The sequence below is a fragment of the Cibotium barometz genome, chromosome 43 (assembly GCF_041138505.1).
Source record: "Cibotium barometz isolate CiBa-2024 chromosome 43, ASM4113850v1, whole genome shotgun sequence".
Taxonomy (NCBI): Eukaryota; Viridiplantae; Streptophyta; class Polypodiopsida; order Cyatheales; family Cibotiaceae; genus Cibotium; species Cibotium barometz.
This window is the reverse complement of record NC_141088.1, coordinates 5,292,765-5,302,595: the sequence shown is the minus strand read 5'-3', so window position 1 is coordinate 5,302,595 and position 9,831 is coordinate 5,292,765. Positions and strand designations below refer to the sequence as shown.

Genomic DNA, 9,831 nt, shown 5'->3' with positions numbered 1-9,831 from the left:
ATGAATATATGAAATAATGATTGAAGTTTATAAAAATATTTCAATAACAACAATCAACCAATTAATAGAAAGGAACTTACTTGATTGCATTTATTCTCTTCTTGATGCCACCACCCCTAGCTTCATTTGCACAATATCCCTATTTTTTTTGTCGTCTATGTAGACCTAATGAGGTTTTCTTAAGTCTTAATTCATCCCTTTGTTATTCAAGCCCTAGAATGGTTTCCTTGTTGTTTAATAGCTTTTTTACACACTGTTCCATGGTTTGCTTTAAATGGAAGTTCTCCTTCTCAAACAGATCTCTTTCTAATTTAAGAATGCTTCTTGTTACTTCCAAATGATGTGTATATCCTAGGATTCCATTATAGCCATCTCCAACATAGTTAAGCAGAGATGTCATATTCTTAAATGGGGGTGTGGAGTTTGTAAAAAGGGTCTTTTGGATATAGCCACCCGTCAATTCATAAATCTATGTTTTTCTTCCCCTCCAACCTCAACATTTCTTTAGAAGCAATAGACATTATATTGGGTTTATTTCTCTTACTCAGAGGCTCCTATTCACGTTCAAGCTCGATGTGCAAGTTGTAAATGTCGCTTCCTTAACATTTCTTTTAGAAGCAATAGACAAAGTATTGGGTTTATTTCTCTTACTCAGAGGCTCGTATTCACGTTCAAGCTCGATGTGTAAGTTATGTCACTTCTCTATATATTTCTCCTTGCTCTTGATCCCTCTGCCATCCTATTGATTTGTTCCTCGATGTCCTAGGATAAAGCAATGCCATAGTCTTACATATTAGACATTTTTTCTATGCATCTATAAAGGATACCAAAATCAGAATGAAAATAAAAAGGCACCAAAATAGGAACTTAAGTCGAACTACTTTTGGATGAGCTTGGTTCAAATTTTTGAGATACGAGTCATTAGACTTTGAAAACTGACCATACCATAAATGTACTTCAATTTTCACGTAGTTTGTACTACATAATACGAAAACGTGATTGAAAACTTTGAAAACTGACAGTTTTCTATCATTCTTTATCTACATTTAAGAATAGTAATATATCTTTTATATCTTAGAAAGTGGAGAGAAAATACACCAAAATTAATTTCATCTTATTTTTTAGACTTTTTGGATTCTCTCTCTCTAAGCTGAGTTGGCACTTCTTAGAGGACCCAAAGTTGAGTCCAAAATTCTTCTAATGCTTAATTGAGCTTTGTCTTTTAGTTCTAGCTAGCGAGAAGTTGGTGTTACGCGTGGTGCACGTGTGATCTATCTCATGGTCCACTTTTCGGATTGGGGGTATTTCTGTCAAATCCTCATGACTATTCACCGATTGAGAACACTTGAGCCTTGCAAGATAGAGAGAAGGAGAGGAGAATGCAAGGGTCTAACCAACTTACACCTCTAGCCACTCTTGATAGAGTAAAACTCTCTTGTGGAGAGCTAAGGTCTTCAACCTTGCCTCCTTTGTTGTCCCATGAATGAGATTTGCAAATGGGTGGTAAGCAAAAAGAGAGCGAGCTATGGAAAGCTCAACCTCTACTACGATGCCATGGTGAGTGAGAGCATGAGAGAGTAGACCAACGTATGTGGCTAGGTAAGATCTGTGAACGCGCGTTCCATGATGAGAACGTACGTGGCTAAGTGACTTGGGAACGTGCGTGGCTATGTGTCAATGGACTTGTGAACCTGTGTTTAGAAGTAAGAACGTGAGTTCCAACTTTGGCATGTCACGTTCCAACTTTGGCACGTGCGTACATAACTCTAACAAGTCTACCACTTGTAGTGATGGAAGTCTAGACCACGTAATGGTCAATTCTCAACCGTTTTTATCATTAAGAACATTTATGGAAAGAAATATTATCTTATCCTTAATGAGAACATTGTGCAAATCTTCTCCATTAGACTTAGGAACATGTGGTCCTACTTGCGAACATGTGTATTTAGCTCCAGTCGAGCACATACGCATGCAAACCAGAGAGCAATTTTCTGTATATTAGGCTAAAAATCCATGTTTTGTCCTCTAAATTATCCTTAATGATGGATGTTTTTTTATTTATTATTTATTAGAAAGCTTTGGCTTTCCTTAACCTATCTAATGATATGCACAATGTAACCTAATGGTTTTTTTACAAAGATTAATGGTGAAATTAACTCCTAAAAATACACAAAAACTCAAAATTTTACAAATGCAAAATGGGAAGAGCATAAATCAACGAAAATAAAGGGGGGGGGCTGTCGGGAAAGGAAAAAGGCAACGTAAACAATGTCCAAGAAACATTTCCCAAAAGTATTTGTACATGGCTTTAAAATTATTTCCATGGCCCAACGTACCAAAGACAAGGGAGCTAGAGGATGCATCGCCCACCTCCAATGGGTGAGCTGCTCTCTACCATACTAAAAACGAATAACTTTGAAAACCTAATGCCAAAAGCACATTGCAAGGTTTGGAGCTGGTTATAGGATTCCCAGAACTAGTCATAACACATGAATCACAGACCCAAAAGTACTTAAAACACAAGATCTGCTTGCATTTCTTCAAGAACATCACACGCACGAAAAGGACTTGTGGCCAGGAAGTCGTTCATAATGTCCAAAATCGCCTCCTTTATACATAAAATATACCTCTCTAGCGAGAGCTTTGAACATATTACAATCCAGCTCAATGACACTAGAAGGTGTCATGATCAGTTCTTATACCAAGCAAGACCTTTTCATAGGTGATTGCAACAAACCTGTTATGCTATACATGGGAATATCTAACTTTAAGGAATTCCACTGAACTGGGCACCCTCCTCTTTTTCCACATTCGGTTCTAAGTGTGTCCTGCGACAAGGTCCAATCATATTAGCACCACTCTTGAAGGTTCACCTTTCCTTCCATCTATAGTACATGCAAGTATGAGACTACTTTCTTGGTGATCAGTAAGGTCAATCACTCTTCAATGCCCTGCTTTGCCTTCTGAAGACATTTCAACTAACATACCTTCACAATTTCATACTAAAACACAGGAAACAGTCTTTTCAGCCAGACATCAAAAACAAACCACCAGCTCATGAAAGAAAGGTTGTGCATTCAAGGACTCAGCAGTTTTTTTCAAGGAGTGAAGGCATAAGGAGTTTTATGGCAGTGTCACAAAGGTATGATCTTGAGAGGCGATGAGTGTTGCATCCCTGTTTAGGATAAATCCAAGTGTTAAGGCTTTAATGTCAAGAAGCTTCATAGAAGGAGTTAAGGGAGAGAAGGCCTGTTAAAAAGCAATCTTAAAAGGCATTAGTACCTATATAAGGGCACTTTCTGCAATATTGATTAAGATTGGTGGTATGAGACACCACCGGATTTGGATGCCATTAACATCATTCCCACCCCTTTCAAAGCAGGGCCTATAACCTCTATGGAGAGGAGTGTTTGTGAAATCCGTTAATATGGGCTACCTAGGACAGCCATTGCCCTTGCAGACATGCCCACACAGGGCCAGACAGACAGTTGGACACTAAGACCCTGTTACACACCAGAATTCAGCAGCGGGTTGCCCTACGAAAAGAGGTGCAAATGAGCTAAGGTACTAGAGAAGCGCCTTCATCATGGTACACGGTTGAGAGAAAATTTTGAACCCTAAAAACAAGCCTGAGAGGGCCTTTTAAAAGGTTAAAAAATAAGGGAAATCAACAAAACAGACTGCTAATGGCAGCAGCTAATCTAAAGATATTCTGCACCTATAAATAGCCCACTTCTTCCCTCATTCTTCATTCTTGCTATTGGAGCTTTCCTTCACCTAGACCAACTTTCTCCAGGACTGGAGCAGCCAAGAGGTGCAGATTTCAGCCTCACTGCAGCACCAAGTGAACATGACTACTATGCAGAAGCTGATTGATGATGATTAACAATACACGATAAAGATTATCACATGCACAATGATAACACAAAGAAGTAGAGAGAAGGAGAAGAGAGACTCTGTACCTAATCTACTCCCACTGTATATTACTAAATGAATGAGTAATTACAATGATTAGCAAAGATCCAAATCAGATCTGAGCCCTGAATGCTATGCATAAACTAATGTTTATTGACTTGCCTCTTTATAGGGATCTTGAGGAATGATTATGAATGATCCATGCCTTGCCTTTATATAGGAAAGTGATAGCAAGTCGTAATCAGGTCGGTTTTCACTTTTCAGGCCATAAAAAGTCGTCAAAAATGTCATAAAATGTGTTCATGTTGTGCCCATAATATGTCCCAACCATTGGTACATGTCCTGGGCACCTCCGGGCATCTATAAGGCTACCAAATTGGCTCCAAACTGCCCATATATGACCTCTAACTTTGCCCTTAAGGCGGCTGTAAGGAATAGTCATGTCTACGTGGCACCGGTTTTAACATATGTACGTGACAGGTTAAGCACATAATTGGCACACATAACCGCCTCAAGCCAAAACTTACTGGGCAAATCCTTGCTCTTGAGCATGCAACGTGCCATCTCCATAAATGTACGATTACGTCTGTCTACAACTCCATTCTGCTGAGGAGTATAGGGGGTAGTACACTGATGGGAAATACCATGTAACTACACGTAGGATGTGAACTCATTTGACAAATATTCCCCCCCTCGATCTGTACACAATGTGACAAGCTTATATATATACTTGGGACACCACCAGCTTTTACTAAAGCTGAAAAAGAGAAACTCACACACTAAATCTCAAGATTCTCACAATCCACAGTTCAACAACTCTCTACCCTCGACCAACCACCCAGACACACAAAACACAACCCAAATTACACATTTACACCAGGAGAAGAGAGGGAAAAGGGAACATCAGCTTCTCTTTTTTTTTCCCCGAGAAAAGATCCTTTCATTAGTTATAAAAAAACGCCCACTGGGCTACAAAACCCTCTATTGCTCATAAGAAGGCAGAGCAAAGATCCAATCAAGGCAGCTAGGGAGACTCTCCCTAGGTGCAAAAAAAAGTACAAATAACTAAGAGGCTATAGTCCCAACTGAGTTAGTGTAGTGGTCAAGCTTGTGACTTGTAACCTCTAGGTTATGAGTTCAAGTCCCACTAGGCTCTCTCATGTTATAAAGGGACACCTATGCTCGCTTGATGTGTTTGGTTGCTCGAGCTCTTGCCCCTTGAACACTCGAGTGACTCCTCCTCCTCGGGTGGTGGATCACCCGAGATAGGAGGATCCGTACGAGACCCCTCCGCTGTTCCAGCGCTCGACTCATCGTGGTGGTCATGGGGGATGCCTAATTCGTGGCTCTTGCCCGATGGTACGTGGCCCTTGCCCGACCATGATAATTGGCTAATTGTTGGAAGGGGAAATCAGCTCCACCCACTTGAGTGGGCCCTAGGTGTGTACGGAAAAAAAAACTGAGAGGCTATATCATACAATAGGAGGGGGGAAAATCCAAACAGGTAGCGCCGCAAGATCGCTCGATCCGAGTCGCCCCGGATGCGGTCATACTGTCCTCGCAGGGTGTAAATCAACTCCTGCCAGATAGCCCGAACAATCTCTGCTGGTGGCTCCAGTCTCCCCTCGAAGGCCCTGAAACAACGGGCTCTCCAGGTGAACCATATGGTGAGGCTGCTGAGAAGCTCCCATCGTAAATCCCTCTCCTGTGTCCAGCCGGCGGACGAGAAATCCGGTGAAGGAACAAGGCGAGGCTGGACCCTAATGAATCTGATGGCCTGGTTGTCTTGCTCCGTCTCGTATCCTAGAGCAGGCCCTCTCGAAGTCAACCAAGCAACGGCTCCCCACGTATACATGCCCTCTGGAGAGAGGGGGGCCAAAATGCGCAACATCCTCAACCAAATCTGCTGCACCTGTGGACAGTCCCATAGGCAATGTCTCTGTGTATCCAACGGGTGGCCGCATCGGACGCAGGCCGACGAAGGCCACTGTAGACAAGCCAGGTGCCAACTGCAGAGCCCCTGTGGGCAACCAACCATTGGAAAGCCGAGATCCTGCGTGCCTGTCGGCTAGCCCAGAGCCTAGTCCAAAAAACCTCCAGGAACTCCTGTGATAGTCCCTGTAGTAGCCGCCAATGCTCGGATGCAGCTGGAGAGACCATCCTCCTCGCAGTCAAAATATGCCTCCCCAACCGAGCAGTGTACTGGACAAAGGTGATCTCTGTGGCCTCGGGGGACGCATAAGGATCATGCCACTCGTACTCGCCAGGGTCCCACTGGAGCTGGGCCAAGGGGCGCGCAGCATATGCCCATATGCACCAATCAGAGTCCACATCTGCAAGGTCTGGATCAATATGCCACTTCCGAGAAGAGGCGGCCACTACCCGTATCCTCTCAAAGATGCACTCTGCAACCAAAGGCGACTCTGCCTCCACTCTCTGAAGTTTGCCCTCATCTTGTATCTCATAGTAGAGGCATCTACCATCTTCAGTGCAAGCTCTGATAGCAATCACGATCTCCAACTGTGTAAAGGCTCCCATCCACCGTGAGGCCGCTAGCTCGAAAGGCGTGAACCACTCCTCAGTGAGTGCCTCCTGAATTTCATCCCTCATAATCAGTCCCCCTCTGAAGTGCCTCAGCCTCTTCGCCTGGATCTCCTCCGGAAGACTGCAAAAGGCCTGCCAATCTCCAAAACTGCGTGCTGGGCCTGCCGCCGCCAATGGTCCCCACGCTAGACGAGGCCGAGAACCCAGCATATCACCCTGCTCTGTGCGTACCGCGGGGCTCCAGATGAGCAGCTGTCTGGCCCGCTCCTCATCACAAGTGGGAGGTCTCTGAGAAAGCCCCGGTCTTAGCAGCTCCCAAGCTCGCAGGATGCTCAAGGCAAATCTGTCCTCCTCCCATCCTCTACTGAGGCATGTCCTCCTCATCTCTATGAAGATCCACCGTATCTCTGGTGTCCAAGTGCCCCCTGCTGGGGGAGCTCTAGCCTGCGACCGCTGAAAAAGAAGCTCCTTCCAAGGCTCAGCGCCTGGAAGCAGTCCCCGAACAATAAGCTTCCCCAACAAGGCTCTACTCTGATCAGCTGGATCTATAATGCCCAAGCTCCCCTGGGCCAGCGGAAGAGTAATAACTGCCCAAGCAACCTTAGCCCGGGCCGGCTAACCATCTCGCCCAGACCAAAGAAAGTTCCTGATCAGCCTCTATACCTGTGATGCAAGAGCTCGAGAAGATCCAGCAAGACGTGATGTACCACATAGTCGCTAAAAGCACCTGATTTGTCACCACCACCCTCCCAGCCAAGGATGGCCAAGCTGTACTCCAATATAAAAGCTTCTTCCGAATGCTCAGAAGAAGCGGGGCGATCTGCTGCTCAGGTGACAAATCAAGTCCAATCTGGCATCCCAGATACCGCACTGCTGTGCCAAGAGGAATCCATCTAAAACCCGGGTCTGGGCTCCATGCCGGATCGGGAGCGCTACTGGTCCAAAAAGCCACTATCTTGCGCCAATTGATCAATGCTTCCGAAGCCACATCAAAAACCTGTAGCGACTGCTCTGCCCTCTGTAGATTGGCCTCCTGGCCATGCAGAAACAATCACGTGTCATCAACAAACTCAGAATCGAGCAGGTCCTCACCCCGGACTGGAAGCTGGAGTCCTCTCAAACCAACCTCCTCTGCTGTCAGATACATGCTCATAGCCTCTGCAAAGAAAAGAAAAAGGAACGGGGCGAGAGGGCATCCCTGACGGACTGCTCTGGTCAACTCAAAACTCGGCCCCCGTCCTCCTGCCATCAACACCTGGCTACGAGCTCTGGAATATAGATCCGCCACTCCTCGATTCCAGTCTGGCTCAAAACCCAGGCGAAGCATAGTGCCCTCTAGGAAACCCCAATCGACTCTATCGTATGCCTTCTCGAAATCGAGAAGCATCACGACCAAGTCCTCACCAAGAAATCTAGCTCGGGTCGTCGCCTCCCAGAAGGTGAAAATGTTGTCAAGGATACTGCGCTCCTTGACGAATCCTGTCTGGGTAGCATGAATCAACTCCCCAAGGAAGGGCTATATCCTCAAACTCAAGGCCTTTGCTAGGACCTTGTAGACAGTATTGAGGATCGTAATAGGCCTCCAATGCCGAATATCATCTGACACTCCCTCCCCCTTGGGTATCAAAAAGATCAAACCCTCTGAAAAACTTTGTGGCATCACCCCAGTGTCCAAAACATACTGAAAGCCCCTGCGGAGGCCTGGCCCCAAAAGGTCCCAATAGCGCATAAAAAAGGCAGGCGTCAATCCGTTCTCCCCAGGGCAACTCTGACGCGGAAGGACCCTCAAAGCCTCAACAAGCTCATCCTCTGAAAGGGACTCACCCAAAACTGTGCGCATACAATCTGTGACCCTCCTCTGCACATGGGCCCACACAGTCTGTCTGCAAGCATCACGTACCTCCGTGGCTGGCTCCGCTGAAAGCAGATCTCTATAGAACTCAGTGGCAATAGCTCTAATCTCCCTGGGCTCAGTGGCTAACGATCCGTCCTGCCTCATGAGCTGGCGTACTCCTGCTCGAGCATGGCGAGGTCCAGTGATCTCAAAAAAATCCCCAGGCACTCTATCACCAAGCTGCGTCCACTGAGAGGCCTGGCGATGATAGTAGAACTCGTGTCTCTACTCCTCTGCCTCTCTAACCTCCTGGCGTGCCTAGCTCAGCTGGGACGCCACCCACTCGCATGTAGGCAGCTACTCTTGAAGACGCTAGAGCGAAGCAAGGCTATGTCTCAAGCGACGCTCCCGCTCTCGTGTCTCTCCCAGCCGTGTCAAGGCTGTTGCGTGCAAAAAGAGCTGAGCTCGATGAGTCCCTGGGCACACTGGCCTGCTACATCCAGGTCAGAGCTCTGGCTATCATGCCATATCCTCTCAATGTCCTCAGAAAGACTGGGATCTGTAAGTATCCTCTCTGGGATCCTCAACTGCAAGCTGGTCTCCCGTGTCCTCTCCTCAAGTGTCAAAACAACCAGCGCATGGTCTGAAAAAGAGGTGTCAGCGAGAATGCCAACGGAGCCACCACGCTCCCCGAACCTGTCGCCCACATAGAAGCAATCAATCCGTGATAGATTAGTCCCTCCCTGTCGGTGATCCGACCGAGAAAAACTAAGATTGTCCTAAGAACGGGAGAAAGCCTCATGCTACCATGCATCAATGATCCGCAGTGTCATACAAAATCGCTCCCAAGCTGCAAGCTCCATGCCGTGCACTGTAACATGACTGCCTCCCACCCTATCGACCGGGTCCTCAAGCATGTTGAAGTCTCCCCCGACACACCAATGTGCGGCCTCGGGCAATGCATCTGTAACAAGGGTCCAGAACTCTGCTCTGGCACTAGCATGGTTGGGCGCATAGACATTGAGCACACCAAAGTGCTCATCGTGCATCCTCAGAATAACATACTGCGCTCTACCAAGCACAATGACCCCGCGATCCACAATGGCCTGCCGCCATACATCCGCAATGACCATACATACTCCTCCCTGCCCACCCAAGGGGCCAAAACCTGCAGACCAAAATGTGTCCCATCTCCCAAGCATCACCGAACCATATCTCCGAATCTTGCTCACACTCAAATGGTGCTCCTGCATCATCAGAATATCAATACTGCCCCCAACCAGGCATCTCTGAAGCTCCTGCCTCAAGCAACCACGATAACGTACATAGTGTGCGCCGCTAAGGCCCTGTACATTCCATGAGATGATCCTCATGGATGACCTGCTGAGGTGGAGGCTGTCTCAACCATACGACGGGCCTTCGCAAGCAGCTTGAATGGAGAGTAATCCCCATCCGAGCGGCTACGAATCTGCCCATCCGGTGTGCTGCAAGAGTCTCGGACCAAGCGCCAGTGGCTGTGTCCCATAGCGACTGCCTCC

The 9,831-nt window shown here is 46.8% G+C and overlaps 1 protein-coding gene and 1 pseudogene across 2 annotated transcripts in view; both read right to left on the bottom strand.

Moving 5' to 3' along the window:
• Nucleotides 1-2,262: 2,262 nt before the first annotated feature.
• The window catches only part of FHL (far-red-elongated hypocotyl1-like protein), a 34,308-nt gene continuing 26,739 nt past the window's right edge, over nucleotides 2,263-9,831 (bottom strand). For both annotated transcript variants that reach the window (XM_086781387.1, XM_086781388.1), the window contains one exon: nucleotides 2,263-2,828. The gene's annotated coding sequence lies outside the window, so the exon portion shown is untranslated. The remainder of the gene's footprint in view (nucleotides 2,829-9,831) is intronic.
• Nucleotides 5,996-6,669, bottom strand: LOC147613451 (uncharacterized; annotated as a pseudogene).